The 14,804-nt window shown below is 50.6% G+C and overlaps 1 protein-coding gene across 2 annotated transcripts in view; it reads left to right on the top strand.

Annotated features, from left to right (window-relative positions):
- BICRA (BRD4 interacting chromatin remodeling complex associated protein) overlaps window positions 1–14,804 on the top strand; it is an 82,787-nt gene that overhangs the window by 42,641 nt on the left and 25,342 nt on the right. For both annotated transcript variants that reach the window (XM_077847022.1, XM_077847016.1), the window contains exon 2: window positions 13,608–13,708. The gene's annotated coding sequence lies outside the window, so the exon portion shown is untranslated. The remainder of the gene's footprint in view (window positions 1–13,607; window positions 13,709–14,804) is intronic.

The raw sequence follows: 14,804 nt of genomic DNA, 5'->3' as shown, positions 1-14,804 counted from the left end.
ACCCCAAACCTTCTGTGAAACCTGTCCTTTATAAGGCTTCCCTGTCGCCCAGAGCCCCAGGAGGCCCTGTGTCCAGTCAACGAAGCTCTTCCTTCTGTTCCCTGCCCCCACCCACTGCCTGTTTCACTTCTGGGAGTTTTTCCCTCTTTTTTTTCTTTTAATAAACCAGCGTTAAGGGGCGCCTCGGTGGCTCAGCAGTTGACACACTTTGGCCCAGGGCATGATCCTGGAGTCCCAGGATCGAGTCCCATGTCGGACTCCCTGCATGGAGCCTGCTTCTCCCTCTGCCTGTGTCTCTGCCTCTCTGTCTCTCATGAATAAATAAACAAAATCTTTAAAAAATAAAATAAAATAAAATAAACCATCATTAAGAAAAAAAAAAAAAGAAAACCTTTTGAGATACCTGATTTTCTTGGCGAGCCCGTAGCTTTCTAGCTGCGTTTAGAACAGCAGTGAGTGGTAAAAAAAATTGGGCAGGGTCGGGGGGGGATGCACAAAACATTCTAGCGTGTAACTACCTGTATAAACTAGGCTTTTAGGAACTAGACAGCAGTCGCTTTATGAGCAATCCAAGTTTTATAGGGCACGCTTCTATGTTGTTAAACTAATTCAATGATTTTTAGAACTCTAAAGGTCACTGAAAATAAAGATGGTGTAGATTTTAATTGCTCCTCAAATTGCTTCTTCTCTCTTCCCCAAAGGGGTGGGAGTGGGCGAGGAATCAACATTTTTTCCCTGTTTTCCTTTTTTGGCTTTGAAGTATACACAGCATGCCAGTGGCTACATATTCAGGGCCTTGCTAGCTCTTACTGGGCCTTCCAATGTGAATTGAAAGAGGTGCCCTCCTCTGGGAGGGCACAGTCCCAGAGGCTGCGTTGTGTGAGTTAGAAGACAGTCCTTTCTCCACGTTGCCTTTTTCTGGGTCTCACTGGTGTGAGCAGATCCCCAGCTGGATTTGAGGCCCCACTTGTCCCCATGACTCAATAATTCCTTTTTTTTTTTTAAAGATTTTATTTAAAAAAAAAAAGATTTTATTTATTTATTTATGAGAGACGCACACACACACACAGAGAGAGAGAGAGAGAGGCAGAGACACAAGCAGAGGGAGAAGCAGGCTCCATGCAGGAAGCCCTATGTGGGACTCGATCCTGGGACCCTGGGACCATGCCCTGAGCCAAAGACAGATGCTCAACCGCTGAGCCACCCAGGCATCACCTCAATAGTTCCTTTATGCAGTGAACAACTGTGCAACTGTACATGGTGGTTTGTGTATATATATTGTATACCCAGGATGGATCACATGCATCTGTCTTATAAATTTACATGCAATACGAGTTTCCTGTGGCTGCGCTAAACAAATACCACAGACATGGTGACTCAAAATACCAGAAATGCATCCTCTCACAGCTCTGGAGGCCACAAGTCCAAAATCAAGGTGTTGGCAGGGCCACCAGGGCAGTCAGAGTTGTACCGTCTGAATGCTCTAGGGAAGAATACCTTTTTTTTTTTTTTTTTTTTTGCTTTTCCAGCTTCTCTTTTGTCGGTTAGAAGGTCATTGGTCATTGGATTTAGGGTTCACCCAGACAACTTAGGATGATCTCATCCCAAGATCCTTAATTACATCTGCCAAGAGCCTTTTCTCCAAATAGGGAAGTCCGCATTCACAGATCCTGGGTCACAGTCATATATTTTTGGGGAATTACTACTATTCAATGCACTACATACGCTTTGAAAGAAATCGTAAGAGGGCAAGTTCTGGGCATTGTGTGTCGGGTCCACTGTGGGAATTCATCGCACAATATGCCTGTTTGACCCTAATATGTGGGAAATGAGCTGAGATTTTTACAGCATTTCAGGACGGTGTAAGACAAGAGGGCGTACAAGGTGGGAGCTGTAAGGTCATTGCAGGAAGTGTACCCCTTAGGGTCGGGAGGGGGGCAGCTAGCAGGGCTGGCCCCATCATGTAGTTCCCATGAGCTTGGGGGCCCATTGGCTTGGGTTCACATCTGGCTCTGCCGTTCTGCTGAGTGATCTTGGGCAAGTTACTGAACCCGTTGTCTGCCTCGGTTTTGTCAGCTGTGAACTGGGCACGCAGATCGTGGCACCCACTACAAAGGATTGTTGTAGGAATGAATTGTAGTAAGATGTAGCACGTTGTAAGTGCCCTGCAAACCTTGGCTTTGGTGATGAAGAGGATGATGAAGCAGGAAGTAGTGGCAGCCAGAGGCAGAGGGGACAGACCTGGACCACCTCCGGTGCCGGGACTTCCAAACCCCAGGGAGCCGTCTGAGAAAGCTCCCGAGCAGGGGGAGCCTTGTGGTCGAGCAGGTCAGGCTGGTGGCCAGTGAGGAAGGGAGTTGGCGCAGAGGAGCTGGAGGCCAAGGGAGCCTGGCCGGTAGGGGTCAGGTTCTGCGTTGTCGTTTGTGTGCATTTTGATTGACGTTTGTACTGATGGACTTTAATTGTCAGTGCCCATTCCTGTCTGTCAGCGCCCAGAAGAAATGTAGGAGTGACACTTGTGAGTGTGTGAACGGATGGACAAGACAATATTTAAAATTTGTAACAAGTGGGGCGCCAGAGTGGCTCAGTTGGTTGGGTGCCTGACTCTTGTTTTGGTTCAGGTTATGATCTCAGGGTCGTGAGATTGAGCCCTCAGATGGGCTCTGAGCTGAGTGCAGAGCCTGCTTGGGATTCTCTCTCTCTCTTCCTTTGCCCCAACCTCCCCACTCCCCTCCATCTCTCTCTCTCTCTCAAAACAGAATAGAATAGAATAAAATAAATTCAAAATTCATAACAAGCAGTGGAACATTAATACGGATCAGGTGGTACCTGGCATGGTGTGGGAAGGTGGTCCTGTGGGCTCCCTGCTGGGCCAGGTGTTACTCTGATGTTCCTAGGTCCTAGGGGAGTTCAGGACATCCTAAAAGGCCAGGTGGAGTGCTGGGGGTGCAGGCAGCATTTATCTGCCAGTCAGTATGGCAGCATCTGAGTATTTTAACAACCGGTGCAGCTGATTGTGAACAAGCGGATTGTTAACACAGGCTGCGTGGATGGATGGGTGAAAAGAAAAATGATGGAGTCTTGATGTGAGCAGGGACAGTGGTTGTGGAGAGGAGGAGTAGGGGGCCTGGGGAGGTTTGGGAGGTAGAGTGAGCAGGTAAGACTTGGGTGGAGCCAGAGATGCGAGGTCAAGGTGGGCCCTTCGTCTCTGGGGAGAGCTGCATCAGTTAGCTGCTGCTGCGTAACAACCCCCAAGTTATCGCTGTTTGACAAATTATCCACAGGGCACCTGGGTGGCTCTGTCAGTTAAGCGGCTGCCTTCTACTCAGGTCATGACCTCAGGGTCCTGGAATCAAGCTCCATGTCAGGCTCCCTGCTCAGTGGGGAGTCCACCTGTTCCACTGCCCCCACCTCCGCTTGTGGCGCACGTGTGCGCTCTCTCTGCCTCCTCCCACCCAAATAAATAAATACATAAATAAGTAAATCTTTTTAAAAAATCAAATTATCCACACATGTAACAGCTTAAAGGAACAACCGTAGCGTGCCTATAAGTTTTACAGGTCAAGAATTTGACATGGGATTTGACAGTGAGTCTCTCCTCCACCATGTCTGGGGTCTTGGCTGAAAGACAAAACCTGGGGGCTGAAGGCCTGATCGATCTCACACATGCTTGGCACCTGGGCTAGGGTAACTGGATGACAGGACTTTCTTTTTTCTTCAGATTTTATTTATCTGTTAGAGAGAGAGTGAGTGAGAGAGAGAGAGAAGGAGCAGGGGGAGAGGTAGGGGTAGAGGGAGAACAGACTCTCTGCTGAGCAGGGAGCCCAACATGGAACTCGATCCCAGAACCCTGGGATCATGACCGGAGCTGAAGGCAGACATTTAACCCACTGAGCCACCCAGGCGCCCCGATGATAGGACTTTCAGGCAGAGCACCTGCTCGTGGTCTTTCCAGGGGCTCCATCAGGCTTCCCCACTGCATGGCGGCCTCAGAGTAGTCAGACTTCTGTCAAGGTGGCGCAGGGCTTCCAGACAAATGTCCTAGTGGACAAGGTGGAAACTAAATTGCCGTCCACGACCCGGCCTATGAAGTCACTTAGTGGCACGTCTGTTGCACTGTCCTGGGTGAAGTTGTCACAGACTCTTCTTGATTCGAGGGGAGTAGCAGGTCTGCACCGTGAGGGACGAGGGGGGACCAGCAACATCGTTGCAGTTGTCTTTGGAGAACACGATATGCCACAGCGGCTGGAAACAAAGCTTTGCTCCCAGTGGTAGGAATTTGGACTGGGCATCACTGGGTACTTCTAGCCTTGCCTCGGTGTCTGTGGTCAGTTGTAGGTCACCTGGGTGGCTCTGCTTCTAGGACTTGACTGGATGTGAGCTGGCATGGTGGAGGTGACGGGCATGTGACTTGTCCCCCAGTGGGCCAGCCCAGGCTTCTTCACACGGCTGGGCAAAGAGTGAAAGTGTGTCAGGTCTCTTGAGGTGTAGGCTCAGAAAGACACACCATCACTCCTGCCACATTCTGTCAGCCAAAGCGAGTCAGAAGGCCAGCCCAGGGTCAAGGTGTGTGGCGACAGACCCCCATCTCTTGGTAGGAGGGGCTGCAAAGAGTATGGGACCAGGGAAAATTTCTGACCACTTTTGCAATCAGCCACAGTGATCTTTTCTTTCAGGTCTTCTTTCCACCTGCCCCGTTCCATTTTCTGAGCCCTCTCAATCAGTGACACACAGAAGACAGTCCTTGACCCACAGAAGCCTGGGAGAGTCCTTGCGATGGGTTGCAGAGATATCTAGAAATGCACGCTAAGCGGTCAGGTTGTGTTTGGCTCCAAATAACAGGAAGCCTAATAGTGGTTTGAGCTGTAAGGATTAAGGATTAGGAAGTCTGGAGGCAGGCACTGCAGAGGAGTCATGAAGAACTCAGCCTCTTTTTCTGTCCTCCCAGCAGCTCTCCTGTGCAGGTGGGCTTATCTGCCCTAGGTTGGTTGCCTCGTTGTTGCAAAATGGCTGCAACAGCTCCAGTCATCTCAACTGTACTCAAAGCTGGAAGTGGGAAGCAAAAGCTCTTTCTCCCTGGGGGAGTTCTGTCTTTACATTCTGGAAGAAAAACCGGCCCCAAGTCTGTGCCCTTGGACTCTTCCTATCTGCAGAACCGGGGCGACCCTAGCCACAAGGAAGCCTAGGAAAGTGAACGTTGGAGACAGGGGATAGGAGCGCCACTGGTTTAGTCTAATCATTTTAAAGCTATTTCGACCGCAGCCCACAGTAGGAAATACGTACGCATACAGACACACATAATTGAAGCCCGTCTCACAAACCGGTATTTAACGCTTACCACGTAGGATGCCTTTTAATATTTTCTCTTCTGTTCGTCCCATTGGACTCTATACTATTTAATTTAAAAAAAATTTTTTTTTTCCCCCGGTCACAACCTGCTAATTTGATTTCACAACCCTCCAAGGCGTGACCCATAGTTTGAAAAAGACTGACTCAGAACAGCCTTTGTTTACATCTTGGAGTTGGCAAGTGTTACCCCGAACGCCATCGGGCTTGTGTGAGTAAGGCGAGGGGAGGGCCGGGCGGTGGTGTTCGGAGCACAGCAGCCCGGCTCGGCCACATCGGCCTCTTTCCCCTTCCCATCCCGGAAGGATACGGTTCTGAGGACTTTGATGTTTGTGACCTGTCGCCCCCGCCCCCCCGGGGTTCCCGAGGTTCCCGTTGGGAAATGAAGAATCAGCCTGTTCCTGGAGCCTGGCGGAGACTTCTCATTCCGCGCCCTGCTGGGCGATCTGGCTTGTGCACAGCTCCTGATGACAATGCAGAACTCCACTCGCGGTTCCAGTGCGGGAGGCATTCACAGGATCTTCTGGAAGGACACTTTGTCATTGTTGCGTCATGGCTGTTCTCGCGAGCAGCTTGAGGTTTTCAGGCCTGGCGTTTCCTGCTTTTTATAGCCCGGTGGTGAGGAAGAAGGTCTCCAGAATCACAGGGTCTGGGTTCGAATTTTGGCCCCCTGGCCTGCTTTGGGGGACGAGTGTCCTGAGCTGTGACACTCGAGTCGGCATTGCTCCTGCCTCCCTGGCAACCAGGAGGGCTCAGTGGGTATGACGATGGCACGGGGACGAGGTGGGGACATCAGGCAGCTTTGGCTCTGTCTGTGCAGTAACGGGAGCCCCACGTCTCGGGGGCTTTCAGCGGCAAAGGCTTGTTTCACGCCCGTGTGTCTGCCTTTTGTGGGTTGGCTGTGGCCCTGCCCGTGTGTCCTCTTTGTTCTGGAACTTGGGTAGAGCCATGCGATAGCTCTTAAATCTTCTGCTCTGAAGGGGCACGATATGTCCCCTCCCACGTGGGCAATTTGGGGCTGGTAGCTCTGCACACGAATTGTGGTCCCAGTCCCTTTTTCTTTCTTTCTTTCTTTCTTCCTTTCTTTCTTTCTTTCTTTCTTTCTTTCTTTCTTTCTTTCTTTCTTTCTTTCTTTTTTCTTTCTTCCTTCCTTCCTTCCTTCCTTCCTTCCTTCCTTCCTTTTTCTTTCTTTCTTTCTTCTTTCTTTCTCTTTCTTTCTTTCTTTCTTTCTTTCTTTCTTTCTTTCTTTCTTTCTTCTTTCTCTTTCTTTTTTTCTTCTTTCTTTCTTTCTCTCTCTCTCTCTCTCTTTCTTTCTTTTTTAAGATTTTATTTATTTATTCATGAGAGACAGAGAGAGAGAAGCAGAGACATAGGTAGAGACATCCTATCCTGCCCGATATGGGCCTCGATCCCAGGACCCCGGGATCACGACCTGTGCCAAAGGCAGATGCTCAACCCCTGAGCCACCCAGCTGCCCCACTTCTTTTTTAAAGCTTTTGAGTATGCGTGTGTTGAAGAGCAGGGTATCCAGTGCCACCCTTGGTTGAGATCCACTGGTCATGCCCCCCAGGCTCAAGAATTGGGTGTGCTTTTGCTCATCAGGGTCTCTCCATGATGGTAACCCCATGCTGAGCACACAGTGAGCAGTTAACAAATGTACTCCCTACCAGGCTGCTTGAACAAATGAACGGATTTGTCTAATGCCCTCTGTACATTCATTCAGTTCCCAAATATTTATTGAGCTCTTCCTTCTGCAGGCCCTGGCATCCCACAGGGAACAAAACAGACAATAAGCAATCAGAACAGACATACGATACTTGGTGTCAAAGTCTTTTTTTTTTTTTAAAGTAAACACTTTCTATTATGAAAAACTGCAAATGCACACCAAATAGAAAGCATAGCAAACCGTGGACCGCCCCCTCGTCATCACCTGACTTCCAGTTGCTCCCACTCTTACAGACCAGCTCTGTCCAGTTAGAGAGCTTGCTGCCACGATGGGAATGCTCACGATCTACGCTGTCTCTGACAGTAGCTACCAGCCACACAGGGCTGCTGAGCACTTGAAATGTGGCAAGTGGAACTGAGAATAAATGTTAATGTTTAACTTTCTTATGTGAATTTTAAAAAAAAATCTTTGCTATTTCTCATTGTCCTTTTTTAATTTTTTAAAAGATTTTATTTATTCATGAGAGACACAGAGAAAGGAGAGGCAGAGACACAGGCAGAGAGAGAAGCAGGCTCCCTGCAGGGACCCCAATTGGGGGACTCGATCCCAGGACCCTGGGATCACGACCTTAGCCTAAGGCAGGCGCTCAACCACTGAGCCACCCAGGTGCCCCTCATTCTCCTTTTTAAAAAAAATTTTTTTCATGGTAAGAAAATACACATAAAATTTAACACCCTAGCCATTTTTAAAAAATTTATCTACATCACCTCTCCACCCAAGGTGGGGCTCGAACTCATGACCCTGAGATCAGGAGTTGCATGCTCCGCCAGCTGGGCCAGCCAGGCACCCCCACCTCCACCACCTTAGCCATTTTTAAGCATGCACAGTGGCGTTAGAAGACTCGTAGTGTTTTGCAACCACGGCCACTGTCCGCTTCTAGAACCCTTCATCTTGCAGAACTGAAACTCCACACCCACGAAACAGTAACTCCCCATTCCCCCTTCTCCCAGGCCCTGGCAGCCAGCATTCCGCTTGCTGCCTCTTTGCAACTGTCTGGCTCACTTCACACAGCACGATGTCCTCTGGGGTCACCCGTGTGGTGGCCTGGCTCAGGATTTTCGTCCCGAATAATATTCCGATATTCCACCGGAATATCCCATTCATCTGGTGGCGGACTCGGGGCTGTTTCCACCTTTGGGCGATTGTGAATATTGCTGCCGTTCAGACGGGTGCGCTGATATCTGCTCGAGACCCTCCTTTTTCAGTTCATTGGGGGGATGTACCCAGAAGTGGGCTTGCTGGAACTGGGTCGCACAGCAGTGCTGGTTTTACTGTGTCGAGGAACTGCCGGACGGTTGCTCACAGCAGCCGCATCATTTTACATTCCCACCCAGGGTTCCCGTTTCTCCCTGTCCTCAACCATACCTGTTTCCTGGGGGTTTTCTGTTTTGTTTTGTTTTCGATAATAGCCATCCGAATGGGTGTGAGCTGGTGTCTGTGGTCTCGACTGCATTTCCCTAATGATGAGTGGCGTTGAGCGTCTTTTCAGGTGCTTATGGCCATCTGTATGTCTTCTTTGGGGACATGTCTTCTTCACATCCTCTGTCCTAATTTCATTGAATTAATCTGAACTTAAATGTACATTAGCCCCCCCCCTCCCCCCCCCCGCCAAACACCCACAGCTGGGTTCTTTTTGGGGAAAAATCACAGACATGTTACCATTTCACTCCTGAATATTTTTGAGTGTGTTTTTAAAGGGTAAGGACTCTATAAAGAAAAAAAAAGACAGGGCAGCCCCGGTGGCGCAGCAGTTTAGCGCTGCCTGCAGCCCGGGGCGTGATCCTGGAGACCCTGGATCGGGTCCCACGTCGGGCTCTCTGCATGGAGCCTGCTTCTCCCTCTGCCTGTGTCTCTGCCTCTCTCTCTCTCACTGTCCCTATGAATAAATAAATAAAATTCTAAAAAAAAAAAAAAGAAAAAGAAAGAAAAAAAAAGACATGATACCATTATTACACTTTGAACTTTTTTTATTTTTAATATTTTATTTATTTACTCATGAGAGACACACAGAGAGAGACAGAGACACAGGCAGAGGGAGAAGCAGACTCCATGCAGGGAGCCCGATACAGGACTCGATCCCGGGTCTCCAGGGCCAGGCCCTGGGCCGAAGGCGGCGCTAAACCACTGAGCCACCCGGGCTGCCCTACACTTTGAACTTTTAAGAAAAAATAGGCTCTGTGCTCAGCGTGGAACCCAACGGAGGGCTTGAACTCATGATCATGAGATCAAGACCCGAGCTGGGATCAAGAGTTGGACGCTTCCCCGACTGAGCCCCCCAGGCATCCCTCCACTTTATTTTTTTTTAAAGATTGATTTTATTTATTTATTTATTTATTTATTTATTTATTTATTTATTCATTCATTCATTCATTCATTCATTCATTCAGAACACAGAGAGAGAGAGGGGCAGAGATATAGGCAGAGGGAGAAGCAGGCTCCATACAGGGAGCCCAATGTGGGACTCGATCCCGGGACTCTAGGATCCTACCCTGAGCCGAAGGCAGACGCCCAACCGCTGAGCCACCCAGGGATCCCTATCCCTCCACTTTTTTTTTTTTTTTAATTTTTATTTATTTATGATAGTCACAGAGGAGAGAGAGAGGCGCAGAGGCACAGGCAGAGGAAGAAGCAGGCTCCACGCACCGGGAGCCCGATGTGGGATTCGATCCCGGGTCTCCAGGATCGCGCCCTGGGCCAAAGGCAGGCGCCAAACCGCTGCGCCACCCAGGGATCTCCCTCCACTTTAAATCTTAATCACAGTTTCTTAATATTGCAAGTATCCAGGCAGTATTCAAATTCTGTCTCTTTTGATGGTTGATGGGTTCATTTATGTCCGTCAAGCCTCCCTCTGCCTGCTGGGTTGCGGGCCGCAGGATACCTGGTTAGCTCTGCGTGGTCACGTTTCTTCCGCTGTGTTTGGCCTGTGGCTTCTCCACAGCCATTCTGTGTAGCCTCTTATCTCATCTGAGAAATGGGGGTAAGAACAGGCTTGGAAGAATTCAGAGGCTTGGTGTCTGGTGGTTTAGGTAGGCCCATATGCTTTACCCATAGCTGAAACAGGTGATCTATAAAGCCTTTCACAGGGGCTGCCTGGGTGGCTCAGTCGTTGAGTGGCTGCCTTTGGCTTAGGTCGTGATCCTGGGGTCCTGGGATCGAGTCCCACATTGGGCTCCCCGCAGGTGGCCTGCTTCTCCCTCTGCTTGTGTCTCTGCCTCTCTGTGTGTGTCTCTCATGAATAAATAAAATAAAATAAATAAAGCCTTCTGCAGGTGTTCAAGGGTGACATGTGGCAACTGGCAGGTGGAAAAGCCCGAGCGTGGGGACTTTTTTCTAGCCTGGCTGGGCTGTGGCCAGAAAGCTTTGGGGGTTGCCATGTGCTATCATATTCAGGATGGTAGGTGAAATTATTACAGCAGTATCTATTGCTCACAAAACACTTTACCACTCACAAGGATTAAAGGTATTCATATGGAACAATCCTGTGGCAAGGGACATACCGTCATCCGCATATTCCAGATGGGGAAACTGAGGCACAGGAGTTTAAGTAACTGGTCGTAGGGCACACAGCTAGCAGGTGGCAGTCCTGGGGTGGGAACCCAGGCTGCCTCGCTGAAGAACATGCTCTTACCCACATGCCACCCCATTGCCCCACGAGGGACCTTTATCAGTCTAGGTGCACTCAATTCTTGCCGTGAGCATTTGGTGAGCCGCTGGTGCCCAGCCACTTTAGAGCTGTTGGCTGCCCTGGGATTGGAAGCGTTTATTCAAAATGTAGCAACTCTGGCCTGTCTCCCAATTTCTGACCTTGTAGACCAGGGTAGGTCCTGGGAATCAGAGGGAGACCGTGGGGGAGATGCAGCCATATGAGACAGGGGGACGATGATCACACACTGTTTGACCAGTGGACATGTGGAGGCCCAGAGAGGTGGAGTCACCTGGCCAGGGTCACCCAGCCTGTGTGTGCATGGTGGAGCAGGGATCTGAACCCCTGACTCCAACCCCAGAACTATCGTTTCGTGTTGGACCTCTTGGCATCGAACTGATGGGAGACATGGGAAGCAGAGGTGCCAGACCTAGTGATTGTTGACCTACTGTTTTGTTTTTTATGGAAACTTTCCAAAATGTACAAAGTGATGAGAATAGTACTGTGAAGCTCCCAAGTACCCATCACCCAGCCCGAACAGTTATCAATGTTCCGCTACCCCCTGCCCTGGCCCTCAACCTGCCCCCCTCCCCCCCGCCCACTACCACCTGATGGTGATGATTCCTTTTTTTCTTCTTTTACAATTTTTTAAAAAATATTTTATTTATTCATGAAAGACACAGAGGGAGGCAGAGACACAGGCAGAGGGAGAAACAGGCTCCCTGCAGGGAGCCCGATGCAGGACTCGATCCCAGGACCTGAGCTGAAGGCAGATGCTCAACCACTGAGCCACCCAGGTGCCCCTTTTTTTTTTTTTTCTCTTTACAGTTTTTTAAGGTAAAATTTACATGTTTTAAATCTACATGCACAAATCTGAGCTGTGACATTTTAAACCCTCACTTCACTGTTCCCCATCACAAGGCAGAGCATCTCCCTCTGGCCAAAAAACCTCCTTTCATTTCTTTGCTGTTACCAGTGGAATGAAAACACGAATAGGGGCACCTCCGTGACTCAGTCGGGTATGCAGCCAACTCTTGGTTTCTGCTCAGGTCATGATGTCAGGGTCGTGAGATGGAGCCCCATGTCAGGCTCCACACTCAGCACAGAGTCTGTTGAGGATCTCTACCCCCGCCCCCCACTCTCTTGTGCTCTCATAAATAAATAAATAAATAAACAAATAAACAAACAAATAAATCTTTAAAAAGAACATATGAGGGATCCCTGGGTGGCGCAGCGGTTTGGCGCCTGCCTTTGGCCCAGGGCGCGATCCTGGAGACCCGGGATCGAATCCCACATCGGGCTCCCGGTGCATGGAGCCTGCTTCTCCCTCGGCCTGTGTCTCTGCCTCTCTCTCTCTCTCTGTGTGTCTCTATGAATAAATAAATAAATAATCTTTTAAAAAAATAATAAATAAAAATAAAAAGAACATGTGAATAAAAACAAATTCCCACATGGATGTCAGGAGCCTCCCACTGGACATTCACCTGCAGGCTCCCTTTGGAGGGTCCTGGTCAGGAAGCACCCACTCTTTGCTCTAATCCTGCTGGCTTGAGGTTGAAGAACCACCACGAAGCTGACTGCTCTGACAAAGGCACCTCGGTTGCTCGTGAACACCCTCAGGCCATGGCAGTGCACCTGGAGTCTAGCTGGGACAGGATCCCATGTCCCTGGGTCTTGTGACAGATACTTTCTAGATCTTTCCGTGGCCTGCGCCGGCTGAGCAAGAGGGGAAGCCACTGGGTGCTCCCATTCCTCTCGCTTTTTTGAATCTGAACTATTCCAAGCATTCTTAAAATGATAACAAAGCCTGCCACCCAGCTTCATCTCCTCTTGACATTTTTGCCATATTTGCTGCAGATTCTAAAAGAGAAACAGCATGAGGAAAGGAGCATGCAAGGGATAGCGGGTGAGGGCGGGGAGTCTGAGTGAACCTGCCCTGGCTCAAACCCCAGCATGCACCTTACCAGTCAAGGACTCTTGGGTATATCGCTCACTGTTCTGAGCCTCAGTTTCTCCATCTACAGAATGGGCTAATAAAAGTGCCTGCCTCACAGGGATCTAGGGAAGGTGAGATGGGTTGGTACAGGGAGAGAGCCCTTAAAGCCAGTGGCCGGCAGGCACCATCATCACAGTCATCACAGCCAATTCCATATTTGCGAAGTTCCTGTTTGCCAACACGCACAACCTGCAGATGGATGCCCGAGCACGTGTCCCTGGTCATCTAGAGACATGTGAGAAATTTGAGTGGCCCCAAGTGCACATTCCCGCCCAAGTAGAGCAAGGCCACGCTTTGCCCTCTCGGTTCACCTCCCACTCTGCTGAGTGCCACCCGGTACCCCCAAGTGCAGGAAGGCTGGGTTGTGCCCTCCGGAGAGATAGGGTATGTGACATGAGCGTCCTTCAGGCACGAGTCCCAGAGCTGTTGGCCATGAGTTTGGTGTTAACGAATCAACGGTTTATAGGAAACGAGGTGTCTCTCGACAGAAAGAGCAGTAGACGAGGGCTGCGTATTGACAGGTTGATGAGAATGTGAGCAGAGGCCCGCGGGAGGCCGCCTGTGGTCGTCCCGGGGACGGGAGCGGGCGCCTGGCACTCACGGCTGCGTGCTCACCCAAGTCCCTGGATAACAAGAACTGACTGTTTTATTAGGTCAAAGTGTCAATAAACTGTATCATAAGACGATCTATCTTGTAGCACGTGTGGCATGTCGCATGTAGGGTAATAGGGTATAGTCTCATGTGCTATTAAACTTGTTTTCGACCCCTTCTTTTTTTACCCCCTTTACACGTGGTCTGGTCAACCCCTCTCGTGGGCTCCTCCCTCCACCACCACCCCCCCAGCCTGTCCCCTGGTCACTGACTTTTCTTACAGCCTCCCTCGTTCTCTCCACAGCTGGCCCCCGAGAGGACACTCCGCAAGTCCCCAGCCGGGGGCCCTGCGTAGACCTGGAGTGGACAACCCCTCCTTCCCTTCATGATTCGTTTGTAGCACAGGTAACCGACCGAGGGTCCCAGTTTGTGCCCCCCCGGGGGGGGCATGTCCCTCAATCCACCTACCAGGGCCCAGGTGAGGAAGGAACAATCCTGGGTGTTGGAAGGAACATTCCTTTTTGGCAGAGCCTGGCTTATTAGCAACACCCTTCCGCCCCTCCCTCTCTGGCCTTGGGCCCCCTGGGTCATCTGGACCACCCCCTGCCTCCATGCCAGCTGCAGGTGGAATTTTCTCCCCACTTTTCCCTTTTTGCCAGATTCCTTGCAGGTCTGGCCCTTCTGTCCCCTGGCTTGGCCCTTCCCCGCCCCCCCCCCCCCGCACCCCACCCCTGCTCCCGGCTGGTCGGGAAGGGCAGGGCTTATAGGCCACAGAACTGGTGGTGACACAGGAAGAAGGAAGCAGAGGTGGGGCTGATATGGAGCTGGAGAGAACCTATTGTCAGTGCTGCCAAGTGCAGCAGGAGCCTGGGAAGGACCTCTGGGGACGGTCCCCATGGCCAGCTGGAAGGGAGAGTCATTGATGGGGGTGGGGGTGGGGGGCAGGTCCTGCCAGCGTCGCCTGCAGTGTTCTAGGCTGGGCTTATGGACCCAAGGCCCATGAGGTGTGTACTGTGTGTCCCATGGACCTGGGGAAAGTGGGTATCACGTTTCTAGCCCACTGACACGTTTTGGGCAAAAGGGTCTTTTGCCTTCATCAGATTCTCCGGGGCATCATTTAGTGAACCAATTGTGACAGTTCCCCTCAAGAGTCCTCTTTATATCACCGAGCACTTGGGGGGTCATGGGAGTTGGGGTGGCAAGGAGGTCCCAGAACACTGTCAAGGGTGACAGGCTTTAACCAGCTGGGGGCTGTTTTGTACGTGTGTGTTGGGGGAGGGGAGCCCACGACAGTCACTCAGAGAGGTTTATAGGTAGGCAGGCAGACCCCTGCCACACCCTGCTGTGGGCCAGGCCCTGTCCTGGGGAGGCCTGGGCCCAGGCTCTGAGTCAGACTCTGGGTTCAAGGCCTGGCTCTGCCCCCTGCTGGCTGGGAGATGAATGACAGTCTCTAGGCCCCCATTTGCTCATCCACAGCATGGGGGGCAGCAGGACCCATCTT

The sequence above is a fragment of the Canis aureus genome, chromosome 1, assembly GCF_053574225.1.
Source record: "Canis aureus isolate CA01 chromosome 1, VMU_Caureus_v.1.0, whole genome shotgun sequence".
NCBI classification, from domain to species: Eukaryota; Metazoa; Chordata; class Mammalia; order Carnivora; family Canidae; genus Canis; species Canis aureus.
The sequence above is the reverse complement of the archived record's forward strand: the minus strand, read 5'-3'. Positions and strand labels throughout refer to the sequence as shown.